The sequence below is a fragment of the Odontesthes bonariensis genome, chromosome 17 (assembly GCF_027942865.1).
Source record: "Odontesthes bonariensis isolate fOdoBon6 chromosome 17, fOdoBon6.hap1, whole genome shotgun sequence".
In the NCBI taxonomy this organism is placed as follows: Eukaryota; Metazoa; Chordata; class Actinopteri; order Atheriniformes; family Atherinopsidae; genus Odontesthes; species Odontesthes bonariensis.
The window spans coordinates 1,259,276-1,267,856 of NC_134522.1; positions in this window are offsets into that span (position 1 = coordinate 1,259,276).

The window sequence follows — 8,581 nt, forward strand, 5'->3', positions numbered from 1 at the left end:
TTTGTTTCTGGTTATCTTTGTTTCTGGTTATATTTGTTTCTGGTTATCTTTGTTTCTGGTTATCTTTGTTTCTGGTTATATTTGTTTCTGGTTATCTTTGTTTCTGGTTATCTTTGTTTCTGGTTATCTTTGTTTCTGGTTATCTTTGTTTCTGGTTATCTTTGTTTCTGGTTATCTTTATTTCTGGTTATCTTTGTTTCCGGTTATCTTTATTTCTGGTTATCTTTGTTTCTGGTTATCTTTATTTCTGGTTATCTTTGTTTCTGGTTATCTTTATTTCTGGTTATCTTTGTTTCTTGGTTATCTTTGTTTCTTGGTTATCTTTATTTCTGGTTGTCTTTGTTTCTGGTTATCTTTGTTTCTGGATATCTTTATTTCTGGTTATCTTTGTTTCTGGTTATCTTTGTTTCTGGTTATCTTTGTTTCTGGTTATATTTGTTTCTGGTTATCTTTGTTTCTGGTTATCTTTGTTTCTGGTTATCTTTGTTTCTGGTTGTCTTTGTTTCTGGTTATCTGTTTCTGGATATCTTTGTTTCTGGTTATATTTGTTTCTGGTTAGCTTTGTTTCTGGTTAGCTTTGTTTCTGGTTATCTTTGTTTCTGGTTATCTTTGTTTCTGGTTATCTTTCTTTCTGGTTATCCTTGTTTCTGGATATCTTTGTTTCTTGGTTATCTTTGTTTCTGGTTATCTTTGTTTCTGGATATCTTTGTTTCTGGTTATCTTTGTTTCTGGTTATCTTTGTTTCTGGTTATCTTTCTTTCTGGTTATCTTTGTTTCTGGTTATCTCTGTTTCTTGGTTATCTGCTTTTGTTGTCATTCTGAACGTGGTGTTTTGCACCTTCAGATGTTCTGGTTTAACAGTCCGTGACTTCTGACCGCTGTAACGCCTCAATCCAAGGAGAAAAAGTCCCTCTTTCCCCTGCTGCAAAGGTCTCGACCGTTGCGTGAAAGCAACTCGCCTCCCGCCCTCCGACTCTGACATGACGCTCAAATTGTATTCAGTTGTATCAGAAACCAATTTTACAGCAATAACTTTATTTTATGGACTAAATAAGTGTATGAGACGTAGCTGTGCATAATACGGATAGATTTATGGGCTTGACAAACCCATTTCATGCAGAGTGCTTTCTCTTGATCTTTATTACCACCAACTTTATGGTGTGGCCCGCTGCAGAAAGCACTAATGGTACCAGGGGGATGACTAAATGGCTCGGAGTTATTTCAGAGGTTAGAAGGTAAACGCAGGCTGTTTCTGCGTCGTCATACAAACACTCATTTTCAACATTCCTCCTACGTTTTCTTCCCTTCGTCCTCCTCGCAACTTTCCCATGTCCTGAACCTGCATTAATGATGCATTACTTTCAATTCCAGTGTTTAGCTTGACTCCCTTTACATTGAACGTGATTTATTTTCACAATTACATTCCACAGATGATGTCTGGGCCCTTTTACCGGAGTCTGGAATCGACTCAATTACGGAGCCATTTGGCAGAGCTATTTTGAGTTTTAGACTTCATCTGAAGGAGCAAATCAATTTTGCCCCTTTTGAAACAAATTCCAGCAATTGAAACACAACAACGCTGTCATTGCTTTTTAAAGACTGTTTTCTGACACGCCCCCTTAGCCGGGCGATGTTTTCAGGCTTTTAACTGGCTTTCATGACTTATCGCTGTAATCTGAAGGAGCTCTGATTGTTGTTTGGTTGAGATTAGTAATAAAACCAGCCTGGTTTCATGGTTATTAGAGTATAAACTGTTGCTGGGCTTATGAAAATAACTCCGTAGCTTAGATAAACATGTAATCCTGTGGGAATTTAACCCTGAAAGCACCAGCTGCAGATGCACTAACCAGCTTTGGGCTGTTTGACTGTGGAAGAGTCTTTTTCAGTTTGACCAGCTGCTGATGGAATCATCCAGCCTCAGTGTGGATGTGACTGAGAAGATATTAAAGACACAAAGGAAAGACAAAGACACGTCATTTGTTCCCATTCTGTGTGACCAACAGAGCACATTATCAGCAGTAAACTCGTCTCGTTGTTCTTTGTTTATCAGCATCTTTATTTTTCTGAATTTTGAGTCAAAATGAACCGAAAGCAGTCGAAGAAAATTAGACTTTCATTGCAAATCAAAAACAGAACTCTCAAATGTTAATGTCAACCTCACATGAACTTCTGTCCAATGTGTTTATTATTATTATTATTATTAATAATTATATCTAATTTAAATGACACACAAAATGTAAACAAGAGATTCCATGCAGTGTTAGTGTATAATAATAATAATAATAATAACAACAGAGTTATTACCATGTCTCAATGCCAAAGACATTGTTCTAACCAGAGGTGGGTAGTAACGAGTTACATTTACTTGACTAAGTTTTTGAAAACATTATACTTCTAGGAGTAGTTTTAAATCTCTATCATTTTTACTTTTACTTGAGTAGATGTGTGCAGCAGAAACTGTCCTCTTACTCCGCTACATTAGGCTACAATGAGCTGGTTACTTTTCTTCTTACCTCTTTGGTATTCAACTCAACCCACTACGCCACGGACCACCCCTGTTTTATTATTTATTTTATTTTGTAAAAGTCTGTCGCTCATAGGCTTTTATTTTGTAAAAGTCTGTTGCTCACAGGCTTTTATTTTGTAAAAGTCTGCTGCTGTCTGCTGTGGAACAGGAAAAGAAAGTAATCGGCGGATCCACCAAACATGGAGAAGGGTACGGAACTTTTACTCGGCCATTTTCATGTTAAAGTTCTTCCAGACGGCGGAGTCGACAGAACCAAAGTCATCTGTAAACACTGCCAAGTTGAATTGTCTTCTCAGCGTAGTAGTTCCAGTCTAAAATATCACTTAAAGGCAAAACACACAACTGATAGCAGCAAGTCATTCAAGGAAACAGACAGTGGAGCGAGGCTTCTACATAAAAACTACAGAAAGATGCTGATGTTAAAAGTGTGTTTGCACAACAAATGTTATGGCACTTTCATTCATATGGCAGCACATTTAAAATAAAGCTAAATGCTAAAAGCTATACACTACTTTTGGATTCATTTTTGGATTCTGCGTACAAATGAGATTAATCGTGATTAATCAGGGAAATCATGAGATTAATTAGATTAAACATTTTAATCGCTTCAAGGATCAGTTCAAGGTGTTACACAGACTTCATTTTTCAAGGGAGAAACTGGCGAGAATCCATCAGGGGGCTGATCCGACTGGCCCTAGATGTAAACAGGTGCTAGCTAACATACGCCATATGTTCTGGACCTGTCCCAGACTGAAAGACTTCTGGACTGAAATTTTCAGAACTTACTCATCCATTCATAAGAAAAATGTAGAGCCTGACCCTCTGGCAGCCATCTTTGGTGTGGCACCAGGAGAAGCACAACTAACGATCACTCAAGCGAAAGCAGTTGCATTCTCTTCATTGTTGGCCAGGAGATTAATCTTATTTAATTGGATAAAGGCAACACCCACAAACGCTGGATGGAGGAGGTGATGGCACACCTTAATAGCTGGGTTTCAGTTACGTCATCACGGGAGCGCGCAAATTTCAGTTGGTGGGCAGGAAGCTTGACTGCAGCATAGCAACAACATGGAGAATATGGAGATGAGTGAATATTGTAGTGGTTCTGAGCCGGCATATAGGGAAAGGTATTTGGCGTTAGTTGAGAAATACATTGGGCGTGACACATACTTAATGAAAATGTCCGAATTTTCGCAAAACCGGAACGATTTGCCGAAAATAGAGGCTGTGGACATGACGAGCTACCTGGTTCTCCAGACGTCTTACTACACCAAGCAACAGATGAAGGTCCACAAAAGTTTGGAGGCATACAACTATTACCACAGCGGATGGATCAGCAAACTGGGAGTAAAACGTCTACAGAATGATTGTGTTTTGGTGTTGGCCTGCAGGGTAAGTTTGTTTACTGTGTTGTTTATGGTGCATTATCCCAGTGGAAAATGCAGTGTGTAGTGCAGGGCTGGGCAGTAAAGCAGAACCTAACATGTTGAATGCCGAGCTGTGAATGTTGGCATTCATGTTTTGATAAAATGCCGAGATCCAAATATCCAAATGCTGACATTGTGTCTTTGTTAGCCTAATGCACAAGAGAGAGAGCGAGTCTGTTGTCATGTACTTGGGAGCTAATGTGCGCTGTTAGCACTTCGTGGATACTACTGAAACGTGAAGATTGTGACGACGTGAAAAATTTGTTTTGTTTAGATCAACCACTGTCAGAGATCGCATGAAACACCGATGTCTGTCTTAGCTCTGTGTTTGGGTAACCCAGCTTGACCGTCGGAGCCCAGTCCACTGACTCAGTAGCTAACAACGCGCTGGGGCAGCCTTCAAAACAAAGCCCAAACGTAGCCCGTATTACATTACTGTTGATTGGCATTTAACAACATAATACTTTACTGCACTACTACAAAACCGTTAGATTTCGCGCATACCTTTGACGAAGTGGTCACCGCAGACACGAGCATTTGCAGATTCAGCTCCTCCAGTCTGTAAACGTAGGTTAGCTATCCACTTTTTGCGGCGTTGTTCTGTGAGTTTTTTCCATTTCTCACCTCTATGGGCGATTACCTTCGGTCCTCGATAGTAACCCTCTCCCTTCTCTCGGTTAGACCGATTGCTACATCCAAAAACGGCACAAAACTGAGGCATTTAGGGCAAAAAGTGGCAGACAAAACACAGTGTTTTCAATGGGCTCCAGCTCAGGTTGCCCACCACTTAGGTTCGCGCGCTTAGAAAATACGGAAGTGACGTCAAGTGAAACCCTCCTATTTAGAACACCTTAGATATACGCTGCAGGGCAAAACAAACAGATTCTCTAAGATCTGGCAGCCTTTTATTTCTCATTTTGAACAGGAGCTCTCCTCTGCAACAGGAGCTCTCCTCTGCTCCAACATACCCCCCCCCCCGTTTTTTTTAAATTTTTTAATTTGTTTTAAAATCCATGTATTTATTTTTATTTTTAATATTCTTGTATTTGTGTTGTTATTTTCTATTTGTTTATTTATTTTAGAGTGTCTGGGCCACGTTGGTGGTGGTATGTTTGATGTTTTGTATGGGGTGATTTGTCTTGTTGTTGTCTGTCTGTAGTTGAGACAGATATTTGTGCGTGTATCTTGAGTTCTGTGGTTTTGTTGTTGATGTTTTGTTGTTTGTTGTTTGAATGGAAAAATGAATAAAAACACTTTGATTATTTAATCGCTGCCCAGCCCTAGTTTTTCTGTATCCAATGGAAGGTGTGAGCACTGATAGTCTGCATCTATTCTCGTCGGCCTTTTCTGTTCTGCTTCTCTGGAAGGGAGGGGAACGGCTTTCCCGCTGGCCTTGGCTTTACCTCGGTGTCCTCTGGGCTTGGGGGAAATGTCATTCACTGCTACTGTCCTCACCAGAAGATTTAGGAAGGGCCGGCGGGGGCCACGGCGCTGCTGAGGTGGTGCCGCACACAGTAGATGTCGCTCCGCTCGGCTGACACGTTTACAGTTTCCGCCTGGCAGTTGAGTCGGAGGCTGGCAGGATGGACGCACAGCCAGCTGACAGATATAGAGCCGCCCGGGACTGACCTCTCAGGCTACTTCCAACGTGGGAGGAAAGAGGAAAGAAGCCCCCCCACCCCCCACCTACAGCAGACCAGGAAGGTGAAAGCAGGTCTTGATGAAAATCACTTCCACATGGTTGGTGGCCTCCTCGCACAGGGTTACGCAGACATAATGGGGACTCTCACCACGGCTGGGGACAGATAACGACACAACACCTGCGCTACATTAAAACTGTCCGCTGAGGTCTTCACATGTCAGCCGTGGAAGTGCAGCCCAGGGACCAGCAGGACTGTGTCCTTTTGACCGTTCGTCAGCACACAGTGACACTGAATATCAGTAAATTGGTCCTCAGAGAGTGTTTCCTAATAATTTCACGACACCACCCAGAAACCAGTTTCTGTTTCACTGGTTATGTGACCGGGAGGCTCAGGTTTACTGTATGTGTGGTCCGTGGAGCTTTAGAATTAAAACCTGACATGAAAAATTACTAAAGTGCTAAAAACAAAACTTCAAACATCTTAATTATCTGGTTCAGTTTGGCTCAATCGCAGCTCAGAAGTTGAGCCATTTGGCTCCGCCCACACACGATACCCTTTACATACGTACGAGGTCGACAGGGTGGACGTGTGTGCCAAGTTTCATGACCTCACGATGACGATAAGGCTTTCAAACCACAAACGCCATCACACGATTTTCACCGCCTGGCCACGCCCACACCGTTCAGAGTTTGGAAAAGTTTCTCCATGATTTTCCCCCCATGTCTTAAGAGTAAGCTGGCCAAGTTTGGAGTCTGTAGCATTAAATCTGTAGGACGAGTTCGATCATATGCAAGGCGTGGAATCGGTCAAAAATGGCACCAAAACGCACTTTCCATCCAAAATGGCCGCCTTCCTGTGGACGTGGGACCATGGCGGCATGAGACTTTTTTGTCCGTCTGGGCATGATGAATGAGTGTACCGAATTTTGTCGTCCCATGCGAAACTAACCCCAATGCGGGGACCATTTTTAAGCATCGTAGGGGGCGCTACAGAGTCAATGAGCGACTCCCAAAAATATAAAGTTTAGATTCTTTCATGTCGTCGACTGGCAGGTGGCGCTCGCAAAATTTCAAGAGTTTTCGAGCACCTTTGTGTTATATGTGCGCATTCAGGCTGGCACCAGCATTAACTGTAGGAAGTTTGGGACAGATTGGATAATGTATGTGGGAGTTATAAGCGACTTCTTTTTTTGTGGCGAGTAATGGCGAGTCATCAAACTTTGAGGCGTCGCCACGGCAACGCCCTTTAAGTTTTGAAAAAATTGCCCCATGAATTCCCCCCCCATGTCTTAAAGCTGCGGTCGGCAACTTTTTTTTAGTCATATTAGCTTGAACTGTCATGGGATTCTGGAAGTAGAATATTAAATAGGCTGTTTAGGAAATATATCGAAATCTGTAGCTCCCTCTGAAGCCTGTAATCATGCTTGCAAAAACCGAGCGCTCCCGGCTGTTTTTAACCAATCACGTTAGGGTGGAGGAATCCTACCTGTCAGTCACAGCTTGTGCACACGCTGCTGAGCGTGAGTCTGCCCCAGCTTGTGTGCGCTCACACTGGTGTGAACTCACGTGCACAACCTCGTCCACAGAGGGGGAGGGGCCTGAGAGTTGTGTCAGTTCGAATTTTCCGACTTCAGACTCGCAATTTTGAAAACCTGCCGACTGCAGCTTTAAGAGTAACCTGGCCAAGTTTAAAGTCTGTAATATTAAATCTGTAGGACGAGTTCGGTATGAGGCCTCGTCTGCGTCTTCATTTCCCACCGTTGGTTCTGACATTTTTCATCTGTTTCTTTGTTTGTTTGCTACGACTGCTAATGCTAAAGCTAACCCGTCCCGCCGCTGAGATTGAGTACGGTCACGTGACCAGCCTGCACGGCTGCGTCTGATTGGTGGAACACAGTCAGGTGGTAGAGCCTTTGGTGGAAGTCTCTCTCTCTGTCAGAATAAAACATTAAAATGAGGCGTACGCGGGGGGGTAAAAATAATAAGTGAGTTTTCAGAAACTTACTTAAGTACATGTAACTCGTTATTACCCACCTCTGGTTATAGGAAGTATGATCCTCAACTCTCCTAAAACAAACAAAACAGCTTCTGCATTTACTGGTTCCTCCACTTCCTTTTTTTTATCATCCTCTTAACAGTTCTATTTAGCTGTGCATATGACACCTGAAAGTATTTTATCTGCATTCTTCACTTTTAAATTAATTAATTAATGATTTTTTTAATGGGTTTTTACTTTTTTTTTTTTTTTTATTATTATTATTATTATTATTATTATTTTTTTTTTTATTTTTTTTTTTTATTATTATTTTTATTTGTATTTATTTTTAACGATTTTATTGCCTTCTTGTGATTTTATGTAGCTGTGAAGCACTTTGAATTGCCTTGTGTTCGAATTGTGCTCTATAAATAAAATTGCCTTGCCTTAACAGCACTTAGCAGAGCAATAAGAAATAAATGGTAATAAAAAACCTAAGATTTCATTCAGCAAAGTAATGATAGGTTAATATAAGAATAGTTTTAAATGGCATAATAATTCTTCCCCTGAATAAGACCAGACTGAAGCACAATACGGATCTCACGGCTGATCTGGAGTGGTGTTTGAGGACTGAATGTGACTGATACACTGGAATAAAATCAAAGTCTTACCAAGTATATCTGTCTCATTTCTAGTTAAAATATCTCATTACACTTAATATGAGACACAACTGCCTAACAAGTTCTATTTCAGCCAGATATAGGGACTTGTTTTAATACAACACATCTGGAATATCTTGTTAAATGAAAAAGTCTTGAAAACAAATTGTTTTGAGTCGGATTTCACATGAAACAAGCTTTTTTTTCACATTTGAAGAGGTTTTTAAGCTAATTTCAAGATCACTTTTATCTCAAAAGTCCTAAATATCACATCTTATTTCAAGAAATCTTGACAAGAAGATTTTCACTAGTTCCATTGGCAGATTTTTTTTGCTTATTTCAAGCAAAAAC